The 20,202-nt window shown below is 41.1% G+C and overlaps 1 protein-coding gene across 2 annotated transcripts in view; it reads right to left on the bottom strand.

Annotated features, from left to right (window-relative positions):
• Positions 1-20,202, bottom strand: part of GABRA3 (gamma-aminobutyric acid type A receptor subunit alpha3) — a 204,655-nt gene that overhangs the window by 57,014 nt on the left and 127,439 nt on the right. The gene's annotated exons all lie outside the window — the stretch shown is intronic.

The following is a 20,202-nucleotide window of genomic DNA, read 5'->3' as shown; positions in this document are numbered from 1 at the left end:
AGAGACTGCTCTTGGAATAAAGATGAAGTGGGTGTGTGTGTGTGTGCGCGCTTGCGCTGGGAGAAGGGAGGCTTGCCAAGAGAATGCAATGCTACAAGGGGAGGGAAGCTCAAGCTCCAGAAACCAGGACTAGAGAGAGCCCTGAATTTGGAGTCATGTCATGAGGTCAACTTCAAGACTGGCTAGTGGCTATTTTCTACAGCCTTAGGCAAATGACTTCCAATCTCTGGAAGTTGGGGCTTCTCTTCTGTCAGGTGGGGCCTGTGATTCCTAATGCCTTTTCTATGACCCTATTGCCAGCAGTTGCCATCCAAGGTGGTGAGTGATGGAATCCAGGGATCCCAGATTCATAAGATCAGGTAGATCTGGAGCTGGAAAGGACCTTTGAGGTCACTTTCCCTCATTCCCCAGACAAGGACACTAAGGTCCAGAGAGGTCATGGCTTGAACAAGGTAACACAGAATGGAAGAGCCAGGATCCAAAGCCAGACTCCCTGACTCCAGAGCCAGCATCCCTTGTATCTTACAATACTGTAGCCCCAAAGGAGGAATGTACCTATGGCTGTGACTGTGATTGCCCCCAAACTAAGATGAAATCCAGGGCTCTGCCACTCCTGGGTGTCATTGCATTCACTGTCTGGGCCTCCATTTCCTTATCTATAAAATGAGGGAGCAGGACTAAACAACCTCTCTAAGGTCTCTTTTGGGCCTATGATCTGACAACCCAGGACTGGTCCTTCGTCTATCCATCATCACAATGGACCAGAACCCCTCCAAGCTTCAACAAGATGGTTTACTGTTCTCTGCCCAAATGTATCTGGCCAGCAATCTGATGGTGAGTCTCTTCATACATAACTAGATTAACTGCCTGTATTAAAAGCCTTCCCGGCTCAGTAGGACCGAGCGGAGCCTGTTTTCTCTCAGGATAGAGTATGAGAACCAAGAACGGCCATGGTGAGTAACTACAGGAGGACTCCTCCTAAGACTTATTTACAGGAAACACCAGTTAATAATGCAAGATGATATCATAAAAAGAGTTATTCTCTCACTTTACAGAAGAGAAACCTGAGGGTGAATGACTTGCCTAATATTACACAATGGTAGAGTCAGACCTGGACCCAGGTTTTCTGAATTCCTATCAACCATACTTTCCTCCATACCATATTGCAACCCTCTAAGTATGGAATCATTCAAGAAAAGGGGTATCAGGAAGAAAAGTGAAACATTTATGAGACTCGACAAAATAAATGATAACAGAAAATAAGGTTGCCTAACGGTAGTGGGTCTTTGAAGATCACACACAGATGTAAGAGACCATCTGTGGCCCGTTTATTGTGGCCCTGCCTTCTCCACAAACTTCTTCCTTGTTTAAGCCCCAGGGTCCTCCAAGAAAAGGAAAGATCCTTTTGGAATTGATGAGTATATCTTTCCCCCAGTAAAGTCCATTGTTTAAAGAGCGTCTTTGCTTAAAAAAAGAACTCCCCACACACACCTGGGGTGATTGGAACCAATTCCTGAAACATTTAAGTTCTCCAGAAGAAATGCCACACTAGACGTCAGGGACTAATCAGAGAAATGCAAATTGTACTAAAAGACCTATAGGGTTTCAATCATAAATGTAGCAAAGAGATTTTTTAAATCTATAATGAAAAAGAGTCATGACTAACAATTTTTGTGCCTGAGGCAAGTGGTTCAAAATACATTCAAAACTGGAAAGTAGCTTGGTCAGAGATGAGGCTAAGGATAACCTTATATCATATGTCCACACTAAGTACAAAGAAAATACATGATCTGAATGGTAACGGTCATACAATAAGAAAAGCGAGTGAGATCGGACAACTTTCGGAGTTCTCAAACAAGTGATAAAAGTGGTCCAAAAAAGAGAAAATGGACCATTTCCATTAAATGAAATAAAAAAACTTTTGTACTAATAAAATCAATGCAAGGTACTAACAAAGCCAATAAGAAGGAGAATATCAAATGCCGAAAAATCTTAGTTATTCAACAAGCCTTTATGAATAAGCACATGGGCCAGGCACTGCGCTAATTGCTGGGGGATACAGAGAAATATCTCTGATCAGGGTTTGGCAGAGAAGATACACAGATCCACTAGATAAGTGATCAAAAGATGGGAAACCTGCATCTCAAAAACAGGAATTATACATTTCTAGTACAATTTTAATAATAGTTCTCAGAGGGTGGAGCCAAGATGGCAGAGAAGGTCCAGATCCTCATCTGATACCTACCAAATTACCCTCCAAAAACTATGATGTCATATCCTACAGAGCAGCATAAGCTACAAAAAGCCAAAGTAAAGTCATTTTCCAGCACAAACCAACTTTAGAAGGCTGGCGCTACGGATCTAGTGAACTGGAGTAGAGGTGGAGCACAACACACAGGGCAAGTCCCACAACAGCAATAGGCCTTGGGTGCAACTGAAGCAGAGGCAAAGGCTTCGGGAATTCTCAGCCACGGCTAGTAAGGGCAGGTATGGGGGGAGCAGGGCTGGACAATTGCTCAGAAGGAGGGTCCCTTTGCTGACTCTGGATACAAGACTCCTATTGCATTGCCCATACAGAGAGCCAGGTTGAAGGCTGGGGGCACGTGAGGAGGAGCACTAGCAGTCACCAGAGCCTGAGGCCACAGGAGACAGGGACCCAGGTCACAGTTCCAAGGGGAAAAAGAATGCTTGGGGGTACCCACAGACCACAGCAAGGGCCAGGAGAGGATTAAACCCAGCTCTCCTTACATCACACTACCTGGGAAGAACTGAAAGCAGATAGATAGATCCCCAGAGCTAGGTTTGAAGGCAGCTGCACAAAGAATGTGAAGTTTAGAACAGTGCTCTCTTCACCCCAGTTGCAGAGCCCAACTTTAACATTTTTTTAAATTAAAAGAAAATAAAAAGGCTGTAAAATGAGCAAACAACAGAAAGTTGGGGCTGAGTGATTCTTCTAGTCTCCAGAAGCCTCTCCCAGTATATCACACCCTCCTTCCAAGGATCGAACTCTGGACCTTCAGCTTGTGAGACTGATGTGCTTGCTACCTACTGTGCCAAAAGTCATTCAGCCCAGCTTGGGCTTAGTTCCCATCTGAAGTGGATTGTTAAGCCTGAGATTCCCCTCAGGATGGATTCTCACAGGAGCAGGGTCAAACCTAAGGATTTCATCTTCAAACTAAGCAAATTGGGGATCACTAAATCTTTCTAGGCTACAAGTTTGGGGACTTCTGGATTCCACACTGACAACTCCATGAGACATTAAGAAACAATTGAACAAAGTCAAAAGAATGAAAAAATAGGAGAAAATGTGAAATAGCTCATTAGAAAAACCAATGACTTAGAAAATAAAATTAAATCCAGGAGAAATGATCTAATAATTATTGGACTACCTGAAAGTCACAGTGTAAAAAAGAGGTTATACATTATCTTTCAAGAAATTACCAAGAAAAATTGCCCTAATATTGCCCAGAGGGTAGAATAGAAATGAAAAAATCTACTGATCAATTCCTAAAGATCCGAAAAGGATAACTACCAAGAATATTATAGCCAAATTCCAGAACTCCTATGCCAAAGAGGAAATATTGCAAGTAGCCAAAAAACAAATAACTCAAATATCATGGAGCCACAGTCAGGTAACACAAGATTTAGCAGCTTCTACATTATAAAGGATCAACGAACATGGAATATGATATTCCAGAGGGCAAAGGAGGTAGGAGTTCAACCAAGAATCACTTACCCAGAAAAACTGAGCATAATTTTCCTTGACGGGAAAAATGGGTCTTCAATGAAAGAGAGGACTTTTAAACATTCCTGGTGAAAAGACCAGAGCTGAATAGAAAATTTGACTCTCAAATGCAAGAATCAAGAGAAGCATTAAAAAGTAAACAGGGACAGATAAGTCAAAAGACATTCAATAAAGTTAAATTGTCCAAAATGCCAAAGAACTTCATCATTATTAGGGCAGTTAGAAGGAGTATACGTAGATAGAGGGCAAAGATGTGAGTTGAATATGATGGAATGATATAAAATTAAATTAAATTAAGGCATGAGAAAGAGGAATGCGATGGGAATAGGGGGGAGAGAAAAATAAAATGGGAAATATTGTTGCACATAAAAGCAGCATGAACGTTTTACAGTGAAGGGAAAGACAGTGGAGGTGGGGGAGGTGGGGAAGGGACCACAGGAACCTTATTCTCATCAGAATTGACTCAATGAGGGAAGAACATAAACACCAATTGGGTATAGAAATCTATCATACCCTACAGGATATCAGGAAGGAAAGGGGATAAGAGTAGGTGAGTGGGGCTGATAGAAAAGAAGGCAAATTGAGAGAGGTGGTACTCAGAACTAAATAGGGATAAATAGGATGGAGGGTGATACATTTGTGCATAATGGTGCAAATAAAATTTTTTACAACTCCCTAATAAATACCTCATTTCTCAAATACATAGAGAAATTATTTGAATATGTAAAAATACAAGTCATTCCCCAATTGATAAATGGTGAATGGACAGTTTCTCAAAGTAATTAAAATTCTCTATAGACATGCAAAAATGCTCTGTATCACTATTTAAATTAAAAAGAATTCTGAGGTATCACCCCACACCTTTCAGATTGGCTATTATGACAGAAAAGGAAAATGACAAAACTTGGAGGGATGTGGGAAAGTTGAGACACTAATGCCCTGTTGGAGCAATTGTGAACTGATTCAACCATTCTAGAGAGCAATTTGGAACTATGCCCAAAGGGTTATAAAACAGTACATATCCTTTGACTCAGCATTACCGTTACTAGGTTTATATCTCAAAAAGATTTTAAAACAAAAAGAGGAAGGATCTATATGTGCAAAACTATTTAAAGCAGCTCCTTTTTGGGAGGTGGCAAAGAATTGGAAAGTGGGGAGATGTCCGTCAATTGGGGAATGGCTGAATAAGTTATAGTATATGGTTGAAATAGAATACAGGAAGAGCTCAGAAAACAATGGAAAGTCTTACATAAAAGGAGAGTGAAATAAGCAGAACCAAGAGGACATTGAACACAGTGACAGGAATATTGTACAATGATCCAAAACTATACCAAAGGACCCATGATAAAAAATGCCATCTTCCAGAAAAAAAGAACTGATAGAGTCTAAATCCAGACCAAAGAAAACCTTTTTACTGTCTTAATTTTTTTCTTTGAGTTTTCTTCTACAAAAGGATTAATATGGGAAAATGTTTTACATGATTGCACATGTAAAATCTGTATAATATTGCTTATATTCTCAGCAGGGGAAGGGAGGGAGGGAGAGAATTCAAGACTCAATATTCTTTGAAAAATGTTGGAAAATGTTGTTACATGTAATTGGGGGAAAACAAACTAAAATTTAATTCAAAATAATAAATTTCCATTTCTTTTGTAAGAAAGACTACGCCAAATCTCTAATAATAAGAAATTCAAATCAAAGCAACACTGAGGTTTTACCTCACATGCAGAAAAAACACTGAGAAGGATGACATAAAATGGAATGGCCAATGTGTTGAAAGACTAGCACACCAATACATTGTTAGTGGAGCTGTAACTTGCTACAACTCTTCTGGAAAACATTTTAGAATTACGCTTAGTGACTAAGGAGCTTATACTCTTTGACCCTGAAACTCCACTGCTAGCCCCAAGAATGGCAAAGGTAGATAGATGAGTCCCTTATATACCAAGATATTCACAGAAGCTCTCTTTGTGGCAGCAAAGAACTGAAAACAAAGTATATATCCATTGACTGGGAAATGGAAGGAAGGAAAAAAGTATTTATCAATTGCCTACAATGTGCCAGTATCTGTGCTAAGCACTTAAAAAATATGATCTCATTTGATTCTCATGACAGCTCTGGGAGGCAGTGCTTTTATTATTCCCGTTTTACAGATAAGGAGACTGTGTCTAAGTTTGGATATGAACTCAGATCTTCCTGACTTCAGGCTCAGAGCTCTATCCAATTTGCAGCCTATATTTCTATCATTGCTAAACAAGTAATGGTACATGAATGCAATAGAATATTACTGTGTACTGGAAAAAATGATGAGCAGGATGAATGAAAGAAAGTGAAGTGAGCAGAACCAGGAAAGTAATATACATGATGACTACAAAGTAATATTCACAGTGTATATTACAGTATTATGGCAGCTAATTGGCACAGCAGATAATGTACCAGGCCTGGAGTCAGTAAGACCTAAGTTCAAATCTAGCCTCAGATACTTACTAGCTGTGTGACCCTGGGAAAGTCACTTTACCCTGTTTGCCTTTATTTCTTCATCTGTAAAATGAGCTGGGGAAGGACATGGCCAACCACTCCAGTATTTTTTCCAAGAAAACCCCAAATGAGGTCACCAAGATCAGACACAACTGAAATGACTGAACAAATTACTATTTGTTAATGTCAATAATATTAGTAACATGGAGGCAGCTGGGTGGCTCAGTGGGTTGAGAGCCAGGCCTAGAGACAGGAAGTCCTAGAGTCGAATCTGACCTCAGACACTTCCCAGCTATGTGACCCTGGACAAGTCACTTAACCCCCATTGCCTAGCCCTTACCACTTGGAACCAATACACAGTAGTGGTTTTAAGATGGAAGGTGAGGGGGTCAGCTGGGTAGCTCAGTGCATTGAGAACCAGGCCTAGACACAGGAGGTCCTGGGTTCAAATGTGGCCTCAGACACTTCCAAGCTGTGTGACCCTGGGCAAGTCACTTGACCCCCATTGCCTAGCCCTTACCACTCTTCTGCCTTGGAGTAGTGATTCTAAGATGGAAGGTGAGGGGTTTAAAAAAAGATGGAAGGTGAAAGTTTTAAAGAAAAAATAATAATATTAGTACCACACACAATTCTCCTAGCACTGTACATAGGAAAACTACAATGGTCAAAGCTATTGAAACTGCATGTTCTGACTAAGCTTAGTCTCAAGGAAGTGAAATAACTGCAGAATTGGGGGGTCCTTAAGGGGGAACACTACATATGTTAGGCTGGGAATACAGTAGGAAATGGAAGCAATGAAAAAAACAAGAGAGAAAATTAAAGAAACGCATTATAAACTGTCAACAACCACATGAGAGATGACTCCAGAGCACTTATAATAAGACAAATGCAAATCCAAATAACTCTGAGGTTTCACCTCATACCTAGCAAATTGGCAAAGATGACACGAGATGAAATTAGTCAATGTTGGAGGGGCTGAAGAATGGCAAACACACTAGTACACCGTTAGTGGAGCTCTGATGTATTCCAGCCATTCTGGAAAGCAATGTGAAAACAGGTTCTAAAATATCCACATTCTTTGCTCCAGACATCCCACTGCTAGGCGTCTACCCTGAGGAGGGGTAAAGACAGAAATAAAGGTTCCATTTATGCCAAAACATTCATAGCACCATCTATTGTAGTAGCAAAGGGACGGGAAGCAAGATTGTCAGGGAAGAAGCTCATGGGGGAAGGGAGAAGAAAGCTGTCATTTGGTAGCTTCCTATTTACTTTTATTAATTATTCTTGCTAACTAGGTGCTAAGCTTAGTTGTTTTTTTTCTGTTTGTTCTAAAGCTAAAAGTGTTGTCAGAGTCCCCCACAAATTCCACCACCATGGGACAAACTCCGATTGTCCTGCCCTAGTTATGGCTCTGATGAAAGACACGTTGGGGATCAGAACACCACACTGCTACCTCAGTTGACAAATTCCTCATAAAAGGACCAAGGGCATTTAGGCCACAAACACACCTTGATATAGACTTCAAACCCACCACTTCCCACTTGACTCATTTCTTTGGTTCTTTTAGCAAGCTATTTCTGTGACTAGACTCAGCCATTTCACTATTGATCCAGTGAGGGATCCTTTTGCAAACCTGCTAGTTGAGTTTCAACCAGTCAGTCTATCAACAAGCACTTGAACATCCTCTCCATGCAAGGTATAGGCCCAGGCATCAGAGGACACCACGAAACAGTGAGCAGGTTCCTACCCTCCAACAGTTTACAGTGTAGCTGGAGATAGAAGGCTTACATACTTAAAAAGGGAACTAAACATTTGGGGGGTTTAGTCACCTCTGACTCTTTAGGACCCAATTTGGGCTTTTCTTAGCAAAGATTCTAGGATGGTTTGCCATTTCCTTCTCCAGTTCATTTTATAGTTAAGGAAACGGAGACAAATAGGGTGAAGTGACTTGCCCAGGGTCACATAGCTAATGGGTTTGAAGTCAGATTTGACTCAGGAATAGAAGTCTTGCTGACTCCAGGTCCAGCACAGGACCCACTGTAGTGACACCTAGCGGTCCCTAGCTAAACATATAAGATGCCAAAAGATACTGAGAGGATGCTGCAGGCATATTACCAGAAGCATCCTAGGAAGAGAGGATCTGGCCTGGATGGGGCCTCAGTACTCAGCTATTCTAATTGGCTCCTTTTACAGAGCCGATTTGAGAAGGCTTCACAGCAAGAGTGGGACGTGACCCAGGCCTTAAAGGATCGGCTGGATGGGGATAAGCAGAGGGGAAGAAGAATGGCATTCTAGACAGGAGGAACAGACTGAATAAAGGCAGGGAAAGGAGAAAACACCTGGCACATGCCTGGAGATTGGGCTGGCTTGAGTAGAGAGAGGGGGCATATTTGAGAGGGGCAAGGGGGAAGGTGGGAGGTAGAGGTAGAGGTAGACATTAGGTTGTGGAATCCTTGAATGGAAAGCTGAGGAATTTGGACTTTCTCCTAGAGGCCATGGGCAGCCACTGTTATTTTCTAAGCAAGAGAGGGCTAGAATTGAAATGGTTCTTTGGAAAGTACGTGTTTGCTACCAGATGTGATTTGCAGCAAGAAACAGCTCTACAGGAAGTTTGGCCCCAAAGAGACCAACTCTGAGGACATTTGGGCTGGGGGTGTTCTCTCCTGGTCTAATGCTCTTTGAATGTTATTTTGGTTCCCCCTAGCTTGGAAAGACAGAGACCAGGAAGAAACCCTCTCCCTGTACCCCCTCCCCTTTTCTTGGCGCTGACCAGAATCAAGCATCTATTTGGAGCTTGCTTAGCTTCCCAGAATCACTTAGGAAACTGGACTAGGAGGGAGAAGAGGGGAGCAACATATGGGGGCTTGAGCTCTCACAGGAAGTTGCTGGACTATGGGAAGACATAGGACAGTGAGAAGTGGGAAAGCGAAAAACTACCCAATTCTTCCTCCCTCTCTTGGAAACTTGCAACGGGTTAACCTTGGAGCTAGTCCTTCTCTCTGAGAGTTTATATTCTCCAATTTTTAAACCCTTACCTTTTGTCTTAAAATCAATACCGGGAGGTATTGGTTCCAAGGCAGAAGACTGGTAAGGGCTAGGCAATTAAACCTAAGTGACTTGCCCAGGGTCACACATCTAGGAAGTGTCTAATGTCAGATTTGAATAGGAGACCTCCCATCTCTAGGCCTGGATCTCAATCCATTGGGCGACCCAACTGACCCAACATTCTCCATTTTCTTTGGATCTCTCTCATGGTCCCTGAACTAAATGATCACTTCCCATGTGAGAGTCACACAACACATACCTTTTTGAGGTTCAAGTAAATGTCCTACTTCCCTCTGACATTGGTAGAGTTTCTATCTGGTTGGAATTCTAAATGTCAAGCCTCATGGAATTTTGGTGGGTGGGCCTCTAATCTGAGCCAGATTGCAAGAAAAATCAGAGTCACCTTCATTATTATGAAAAAGCCCCAAATCATATCTTTTCAGCAACTCGAGCCTCAATCTGTTATTCTCAAGGCATGATGGGCCATTAGTGTGGAGTACAAGATTGTGGCAGATATACAGGAGGTGTACTAGTATCAAGAATATATTCAAAGAAAAAGAGGAAGGTCTCCAGCACATTGGGAGGATTTACGGGAATACATCAACCAGAATCAATGAATGAATGCATGAAAAGACATTTGTTTCGTGCTTACTAAGAATCACAAAAATGGAGAAAGGTGTGGAGGCCTTGTGATCTGCAGAACTGGAACCAGAGTAGGAAAACAAAAGATTTTCCTCACATCACTGAACTTTAGAGGCAAGGGGATAGAACAACTGAGCTTAGTACCTAGTTAGCAAGAATCAGTAATTAAAATTCAAAAAAAAACCAGATGTAGTAACCTGGGTGACCTTCTCCCTGGTCTGCCTCTGGCTCACCCCACTCTACAATATGTCCTCAGCTCCACCCTGGATTGACTTGAATCACTCTAGAAAAGTCCATGTTGTCAGTTTTTGCACATTTGTCCCTGACACAAAAGTGATGGCTCTGCTCATGTGCACTGACAAGACCATAGACTCACTGGGGTATTGAAATGTGGTGGATTGCCTCCCTACCAGTGGTTCTGGGCTGAAAGAGAGGGTCAAGGGGAAGAGGAATGCTTGCCATCTGAATAACCATGGTCATAAGGCTTCCTCTCCAATGTCCTTTCTAGACCCAACTTTCCTTGGCCTATTTAGCAGGCCCCCACGCCGGAAATGGTACCAGCACAGCAAAAAGTCACACAACTCTGGCTATGCTAAGTAATCCCCAGTCGGCTCTGCAGGTCCTAAATATTCTTTCATGTCATCATTTCTAAACTCTAATGAGATGACAGCTAAGCCATCAATCCTGGCCCACGTCCATCCCCTTGCCACTCTTAACCCTACACAGCTTCCCTCCCCATCATTCAGTTCCATGCATGCCCAAGGACTCTTTGGGACCAGGAGTCTTGGCTAATGAAACATCAAGATGTCAGGCCAAGAGGAATATGTCTCACTTCCCAGGCAATTACTGAGGCAGCTCAAGTGAAAAGTGACGTGTTGTTGCAATAAATAATCAGCATGCTGTGTATACATTTCTACAAGCGGAGCAGGCCACAGGGAGCTCCACCTGCAGATTTCTGGGTAACCTAGGCCAGGTCTATTACTGTCATGGCTGACCTTGGCCAGCCAGCCGGTAGGCCTTTGGGTACTTGTAGAGAAAGCTTTGGAAAGATGATTCTAGATACTGAAGGGCCAGAAATGCAAAGTGAGAGACCAGTGCCCAGGGACAGAGGGACAAATTAGCATGTGGGCAATGCCAAGGCCAGCAAGTAAGCTAATGGAGAGGGCAGAGCATCAGATTTGGTTGGATCCGAGCTCTGCAACTGACAAGTCATTTCACAAATCGAGGTTCCTATTTCCATCATTTGTTGGACTAAGTTGATCTCTAAGGTCCTTCTAGTTCCAAGTCCAATGACCCTGAAACACTTAGTGCTAAAGGCAAAAATGTGCTTTCTACCCTTGAAGAGTTTACAGTCTAGGTAGGGAGAAAATACACGCACAACAAACACACACAGAAACTATTGTCCATTAGTACGAGACTGTGCTTACTAAGTCCCAAAATGCCTGACCTCTCTGAGTCTTAGTTTTCTCATCTCTGTAATGGAGATAATAAAACTGATACTTCTTATTTCACAGAACTATTGAGAGGAAAGAACTTTATAAACCTTAAAGAGTTCTAGAAATAGAAACTATTGTTATAATTATTATTCTGATTATTCTTGGGGTCAGCTAGATGGCACAGAGGATATACTCATTTTCCTGTATCCAAATCACACTTCAGATACTTATTAGCTGTGTGACCTTGAGACAGTCACTTAAACCCTGTGTACCTCAGTTTCCTTCTCTACAAAATTATCTGAGTGAGGAACCTTTCCAGTATCTCTGCAAAGGAAACTCCAAATGGAGTCACAGAGAGTCAGACATGACTGAAACAACTGAACAACAACAACACTTATTATTATTACCACTATTATACAATAATAAGGGCTACAAGAACTCTGAAGAGGAAGGGAGCTGTGTGGTTTGGAGTAACCAAATTGGCTAGGACTTGGCTAGATCAAGAAGAGGGAAGAATAATATGAATGAAGGAGGCTGAAAAGGTGGGTACCTGGTGGGAAGAGCATAAAATGCCTTCCATATCAAAGATCAAAGACCTGTCAGAGAACCTACAAAGTTCAACATCATCCCAACTGTACTGAATTTGGGTTTGGGTAAATGAGTCTCCTTTTCTGGATCATCATAAATGTCAATTCTAGGTGTACTCCTTAAGTTCTGTCCTTGGTCTTCATCTCCTTTCTTTTTCACCTGCTCTCACTTTTTTACCTCACAAACTCTCATTGTTTGACTGTCATCTCTGTTCAGATGATTCCCAGCTCCAAACGCTCTCCTGAGCCTCTCAGATGTATCTAACTGGATGGCATCTCAAACTCAACAGGAACAAAACAGAATTCTTCATCTTTCCCGAGATCCATCCCTCTTCCGAAGGTATCACCATTCTTCCAATCACGCAGGTTTCCCCCTCATCCTACCTCATCCTTTTTTCCCCCTCATCCTACATATCCAACACCTCTCCCATATGCCCCTTCCGCTTGCCTTGCACAGCCACCACCCCTAGGCCAGGTTCTCATTAGCTCTCATCTTGACAATTCCAATAGCTTCCTAATGAGTCTTCCTGCCTCAAGTCTTTCCTCACTCCAATCCATCCTCCCCACAGATTCCAAAATGATGTTTCTAAAGCCAGGTCTTACCATACCACTTCTCTCCAGCAGCTCACTATTAATTCTAGGATCAAATAAAAATTCTTTTGTTTGAAATTTAAAGCCCCTCATAAGCTGCCCCCCACCTACCTTTCTAGCCCTCACATACATTACTCCTTTCCCACACCCTTTAGGGCAGAGCTATACTGTCCTACTTAACACTTCTTCCCTTCTCCTATCATCTTCATGCCTTTGTATTATCTGGACTCCACACGTGGAATGTACCCTCCCCTCCCCATTGTATGTTGGAATCTCTAGTTTCCTTCAAGGACCACTTTCAGCATGAGACTCTTCCTAGTCTACCCCACCCCAACAACCTTGCAAGGTTTCGTTGTATCTGCCCTGTATATTGTAGAGCTGCTTCAATATATGTGTGTCATCTACTCCATTTGAATGCTTCTTGAAGCATTCAACTTCATTCATTCATTCAACTTGTTGTCTTTGAATCCCCAGGATCTATCTAACAAAGATCTCGATTTTTAAGTGCCTAACAAAGTTCCTAGCTCATAGTATGTGCCTAATAAGTGATTTTTTAAAAATACCTTGCCTTCATGGAGGCCTACCAGTACCAGATCTCAAATTGTACTATAAAGCAGCAATTATCAAAACAACCCCGCACTGGCTAAGAAATAGAATGATAGATCAATGGAATGGATTAGATACACAATATACAAGGGTAAATTACCTTAGCAACCTAGTATTTGAAAAATCCAAAGATAAGGATTTTGGAATAAGAACTCACTCTTTAACAAAAACTGCTGGGAAAATTAGAAAACAGTATGACAGGAGCTCGGTACAGACCAATATCTCACACCCTATACCAGCATTGGCGAATCTTTTAGTTATTGTATCCCCAAACTGTACCTTCAAGCCTCCTGTGGAACCCTCACCCCACATTACCCCCAGATAGTGCATTGAGCTGCTGGACAGAGAGGTGGGCCTGCAAAAAAATATCCTCGGGCATGGTGGAGAGGGCGAGCAGAGCAGCACCCTCCAGCACTCAGAAGTATGCGTGCCACATCTTCACCAACATGGCCCTATACCAAGATACAGACAAAATGGATATATGATTTGGATATAAAGAATGATACCATAACTAAATTAGGGGAACACAGAATAGGTTACCTGGAAGATCTTTGGAGAAGGGAAAAATTTATTTTTCCTTCCTAGAGTATTATTAGATGTAAAATGAATAATTTTTTAAAATGAATAATTTTGATTATATTAAATTAAAAGACTTTTGTACAAACAAAACTAATGTAACCAACATTAGAAGCAAAACAACAAACTGGAGAAAAATTTTTATAGCAAATGCCTCTGGTAAAGGTCTAATTTCTCAAATTTATAAAGAGTTAACTCAAATTTATAAGAATGCAAGTCATTCTCCAATCGACAAATGGTCAAAGGATATGAACAATAAATTTTCAGAGGAAGAAATCAAAGCCATCAATAATCATATGAAAAAATGTTCTAAATCAATTTTGATTAGAGAAATGCAAATTAAAACAACTGTGAGGTATCACCTCACACCTATCAGATTGGCCAATATGGCAGTAAAAGAAAGTGTTAAGAGTTGGAGGGGATGTGGCAAAATTGGGATGTTGATGCATTGTTGGTGGAGTTGTGAACTAAACCAACCATTTTGGAAGACAATTTAGAACTATATCCAAGGGCAACAAAACTGTTCATACCTTCTGATCTAATAATACCATTACTGGGTCTTTATCCCAGAGAGTTTAAAAAGGAGAAAGGACCTCCTTGTACAAAAATATGTATAGCAGTGGTTTTCAAAGTGGCAAAGAATTGGAAATTGAGGGGACATCCATCAATTCGGGAATGGCTGAACAAATTGTGGTATATGTTGATGATGGAATACTATTGTTTTATAAGAAATGATAAGCAAGATGATTTCAGAAAAAAGCTAGAAAGATCTACTGGAACTGATGCAGAGTGAAATAGACAGAATTAGGAGAATAGTGTACACAGTAACAGCAATATTGGATGATGATTATCTGTGAAAACTTGGCTACTCTCAGCAAGGCAATGATCTGAAAGATTTAAGACAGGGAATGTTATCTACCTTCAAAGAAAGAACTGTAGGAGTCACCTTACACATCAGTGTATTTTTGGTTTTATTTGAGGGGTTTGATTATTTATGAGTTTGCTCTTACCATGACCAATATGAAAGTGTGTTTTACATGGCAATAAAAATAAAATTTTTAAGAAGAGAAAAATAAAACAAACCTTACCTTCAGCCTTAGAATCAATACTGTATATTGGTGCCAAGGCAGAAGAACAGCAAGGGCTAGGCAATGAGGCTTACGTGACTTGCCCAGAGTCACACAGTTAGGAAGTATCTGAGATCAAGGTTGAACCCAAGACCTCCCGTTTATAGGCCTGGCTCTCAATCCACTGAGCCACCTACCAGATGCCCTCCCCCCAATAAATACCTATTGTACAGGCCAGAAGAAATTAATCAAGGAATGGCTCACCTATAATATATTCCCCATAACTATAGCATCTTGTGGTTTGCAAAGCACTTTCCTATGAGGTAAGTTTAGTACACATTTTCTAAACCTTACTTTATAGAAAAGAAAAACTGAGGTTCAGAGACTGGGAGGAACTTATACAAGGTCCCACCTACTATTAAATGGTAGGCCTGGAACTCAAACTCAAAGGGTATCCTTTCTAATATACTGCTCTTCTTCTCAGGGGAACTATTTTCAATCAGCATTCCTCCAAACGTCATATTCTGCATTCTACTTGGAAGCCTATATATCATCCACCCATACATAATTCTCAAGGCCTTGGGGCAGCAAGATAGTGGCAATGTAATTTCCCTTTGCCATTACTCCTAAAGGGGATGAATTTTCCAAATATTCATATAAAAGGGAACTCAATTTTCTTAAACCTTTCTGGAATCTTTTCAATAAGTAAAATCTGATACAAAAAGCCAGTATGTCAGCAAAATTCACTTGTCCTGAACCTCCAAACTGCCAAGGCCCTGTTCACATATTGTCAAAGTTCAAAGTACCTAAAAGATGAAGAGATGATGGAATAAGGACTCAAGTAACCCTAGCCTACTAGAGCATGGAGAGGGGGTGCACAAGTGCATCTAGCAGTGACTTAGATTTAAGTGTTCACCAATAAAGCTACTTTGAATGGAAATTGTTCATTTGGTTGCCTTTGGAAAGTTGTCACAAATCCATATGTTCAACTGCAATTTTACTTTTCAAAGACTGTGTGCATCTCTGCCCAGATTGGAAGTGTTGGCCAATTGGGCCAGCTGGAGAGTGGTTGCTAGCAGCACAGCTAGGCTGAGAAGAAAGCACACCCCCAAACCCTAGATTTCAAAGACCTTGATTTGCCTCCAGATGTTTCCCTGAGTTGAAGCAGGGTCACTGGTACTTGCCCCTTCATTGATCACATTCAGAAAGCTGAATTCTGACTTTGTGTGTCTGTGGATTCATTTAGTGATGTATGGAAAGGGCTGCCCAGTCAAGGCCTTAAAAGGAAATGTGGTACCGTGGAGGGAGTTCTGGCCTGGGAATCAGAAAACCTGTGCTCTCATGTTGGCTCTACCATGAACCAGCTGCATGACCTTGGAAAAGCTACTTTATCTATCTCTGGACTTCAGCATCCCCCATATGTGAGACCAAAGGGTCAACCTCTATAAGGTTCCCACCAGCTTTAAATGTATATGATTTCAGGCCCTCCCTGTTTTTTCCTGGGGCTCACATGCCCACATTTTTCTCTATGGAAAATGCTAGCAACTTGGAAGCACCAGAGAGAGCCCACATTATTCCTGTACCTGCAGCTTTAAGGACATGCTTAGGGGTGTCTATTGCTGGCCTACTAAGAATCCATCATCCTCAAGGAGCATTCGCACTCTCTAGTGATTGGAAGACAACAAGGAAACTTCCTTCTAATGTGCTGCAACTGAGGTTTATAGTGACTCATAAACACTGCGCTGGCGCTTTTATACTCAGCTGATCGTTGTTTTCCATTTAGGATCATTTATCTCAGAAATAACTCAGTACCATGGACAGCGACTGGAAATTGTCATTATGTATCTATAAATGCAGATGGCTTCCCTGGAAAGAGTGCCGGCTGCTTCCCAAGAGGATGTGGGATTAAAACAAAGGTGTTAATAATGTTAGGAACCACATGGGAAACCGTGCGCAGAATATACCAGCTCCTCTTAAAGCCCAGGCTCCTATCCAAACTTAAATTGATATCTCCAAATAAATAGGTTATAAGAATGGGAATCACGATCCACACATGCTGGCTTCTTAAAGCGCCCCCTTGAGGGGACTAGAAAAGCACTAGTACACTCCCTCAGAATACCTATTCTCTTCTCACAAGGCAAAAAACAAGTCATCTTTCTCTGGATTCTTCTACTCATCCAGGTCCCATCTCTTCTTCCTCATTCCTCTCAGTTCCTGCAGAGTTAGATCATCCAGCAGACACATCAACTGGGTGTTTCAAGGCTTTCAAGTGCATAGAGATCCCCAAGTTCAGTGGAGGCCTCTCTAAGACCTCTCAAAGACAGGAAGTTTACCAATTTATAATCCTGGGAGCCCAAGGATGGGTGTGCAGGAGTGTTAATAACCTCCCTTACCTTAGATCCACTCATGTGGTTAAGTAAAGAATGAACCTGAGGACCTCTAGCCAGGGGCTAGTAGAAGGACCAAACCCTTCTCAACATCAACAACATCCCATCTCCTTGCTTACCCAGGAGATTCATCAAATCCTCATTAACTCTTATATGGGCTTCAGGATCTTTTTCTCTAAAATGAGGGTCAGTGATTTTTAATCTAAAGTCTGTAAACTTGTTTTTGTAAAAAGAAACATTTTGATAAGTGGAACTTATCAAATAACTGGTTTCCTTTGTAAAGTGTAAAAGAAGGTATTGCACATTTCTAAAGGACTTATGACAAAGATTGCTATCTACCTCCAGAGAAAGAATTGTTGGAGTCAGAATGCAGATGAAAGCATATGATATGTAACTTGTTTATTTGAGTTTGTTTTGCAGTTTGGGTTTTATAAGATTTCTCACTTAGCAAGATGAACAATATGGAAGTGTGTTTTGCATGATAATACATGTATAACCCAGATCAAATCACCTGCCAGCACTAGGAGAGGAAAGGAAGGGAGGGAGAGAAGTTCAATCATGTAACTTAGGGAAACTTGTATGGAAATTTGATATTAAATATAATTGGTAAAAAATAAAAACAAAAATATTTTTTAAAAAAAGAAGGGATTGTGAAAGCATCCTAATTGGTTGCCCTGACTCATCTCTCCCTATTCTGATCCATCCTTTATACATCTGCCAAAGTGGTAAAGCCCAGATTGGACTATATCATATTCCTCCTTATTGAGGCCATGAACTTATTTTTGCAGTAATATTTTGATAACCATTTAATTTCCTTTGTAATCTTTGGTATTTTATTTCATGCATTTGCAAGCATTATTCGGAGAAAGCATCCATAGCTTTCATCAGATGGCTAAAAGGGTCCATGATTCAAAAAGGGTCAAGAACTCTTATTCTATGGTGTGGCTAAACTGGCCTTACTTGTTCCTCCCACATGATATTCCATCCTCTATCTCCATGTCTTTCTTTGTACAGGTTGTACCCTGTGCCAGAAATGTCATTTTTGCTCATTTCTACTTTTCAGAATTCCTAGTTTCCTTTAAAGCCCAGCTCAAGTCCATCTACAACATGAGGCCTTTCTTGATGCCGCCTTCTAATTACCTCATTTTCCTTTGTATATATTTTACATACTCCTAGACTTATACATGTAAGAGGAGGGCGTTATTATTCTAGCTGTTCCTCTCAGAAGAATGTAAACTCTTTGAGGACAGGTACTATTTGTTTTATTTTTGTTTTGTATTCTCGGTGTCTTACATGGTACCTGGCAAATAGTAGGCACTTTAAAATGTTTCTTGGTTGATTGAGAGATAACCATCTTATAATACTAGGAGAAATGTTAAACAACCCACAAATGAAGCCACGAGGCCATTTTCCAATTTTATAGTGCGTCTTACTTGTTAGGAGGCTCAGATGGCTTATGCTGCTTCATTGGAAGCAATATCCAGTCTGCTGAGCTCACAAATCTTCTGGAATATTAGCATTACAGTAAATTTTTTAAAAGCTTCATTATAATACTCTAGTTTGAAGGCCTCTCTCTTGGTTGGTAATATTTTATGATCAAAGTTCTGGTGCCTGAGGGGCTTTCTTTCATTTCAAGAATTTGTGACTTCATCAGTGTGGGTATTCCCTCCTCCAAGCCACATGACAGCTCCTCTATGAGACATAAGTCCATGTTTGGAAAGAAGGAGGGAATCTTGCTGCTCTCTGAGGAACCCAGTGGTTCATACTACCTCTAGGAGGAAAGAGCTGTCATCCTGAATTCTGGAAGTAACAATGCAGAGAAGATAGAAATCACAAGAGGACAAGAGCCTTCTCTACTCTGACTACTGAATGGTAGCAGCAGCATGGCTTGGGGGAAAAGGCACTCAATTGGGCATTGAAGGATCTGAGTCTGAATCCTAGCTTAGTCACTATATGTCCTTGGGCAAGTGCCTTCCTCTTCCTCAGCCTTAGTTTCTTCTGAGCATTAGGGCTTCCTAACTTGGAGTCTGGAAACTTTTAAAGTATTCTGATAATAGTATTTCCATATAATTGACTTCATTTCTAACATTATGCATTTTATTTTATGCATTAAAAACCATGATTCCAAGAAGGAGTATATATGTATGTTAATTTCCTCAGACTACCAAGGGAATGAATGACATAAAAAATTCCAAGAACTCTTGGATTTATTAAATGGTCTGAGGTCCTTTCCAGCTCTCTAAGTCTGTGAAAACTGGGTTGGTAGGTGCAGGGCAAGTAGGCAGCTTCCTTGGATTCCCCGAGAAACCTGAATTGCCAGAGATCTTGAGAACCCACACAGATGGTAGGATTTGTTAAACATTCTACTTGTCCCTGTCCTGGGGCAAATGCCCAGGCCTTGTTCTAGAGAGATATCTTTTAATTATCTTGTTCCACCCTTTTGGAAGACCTTGTGATCACTCCTCTACACTACCCATCCTTCAAGGCCCAACTGAAGTCCCAGTGCCTTTATGAAGCCACTTCTTGTTTCCTACAGTCATTCCATTCAATTCATCCTGTGTCTACAATATATTAGGTACTGTGCTAGGCCCTGGGAAAGCCAACCCCATAACAGTCTCTGTCTTCAAAAAGCTTATAATCTCACTTAAATCCAATTCACTCGAGAGTCAAGACATCACCCTATGATGCCATTGGTCCTCCGCGAAAACAAAAGACAAACAACAACAATTCTAACAAGTACATACAAAGTGGATGCAGATAAGAAAATGCCAGATATACAAAGTTATTTTAAGACTATCTAAGCTGTGTTTTGAAGGAGTCTAGAGATCCTGCAAAGAGAAAAAGATAGTGCATTTTAGGCAAGGAGAAATGTCTCCGGCAAAGGTCTAGAGGAAGAAGCTGGAATGGCACATATGGGCAACAGCTAGTAGTCCAATATTCTGGTAAAAGAAAGCACAAGGAGTGAGGAAAGATCAAGAATGAAGAAGTAGTAGGAAGGGGAGGAGACTTTAAATGTCAGACTGAGGACTTTGCATTTTGTCC

The sequence above is a fragment of the Monodelphis domestica genome, chromosome X (assembly GCF_027887165.1).
Source record: "Monodelphis domestica isolate mMonDom1 chromosome X, mMonDom1.pri, whole genome shotgun sequence".
In the NCBI taxonomy this organism is placed as follows: Eukaryota; Metazoa; Chordata; class Mammalia; order Didelphimorphia; family Didelphidae; genus Monodelphis; species Monodelphis domestica.
This window is presented reverse-complemented; position numbering and strand designations above follow the sequence as displayed.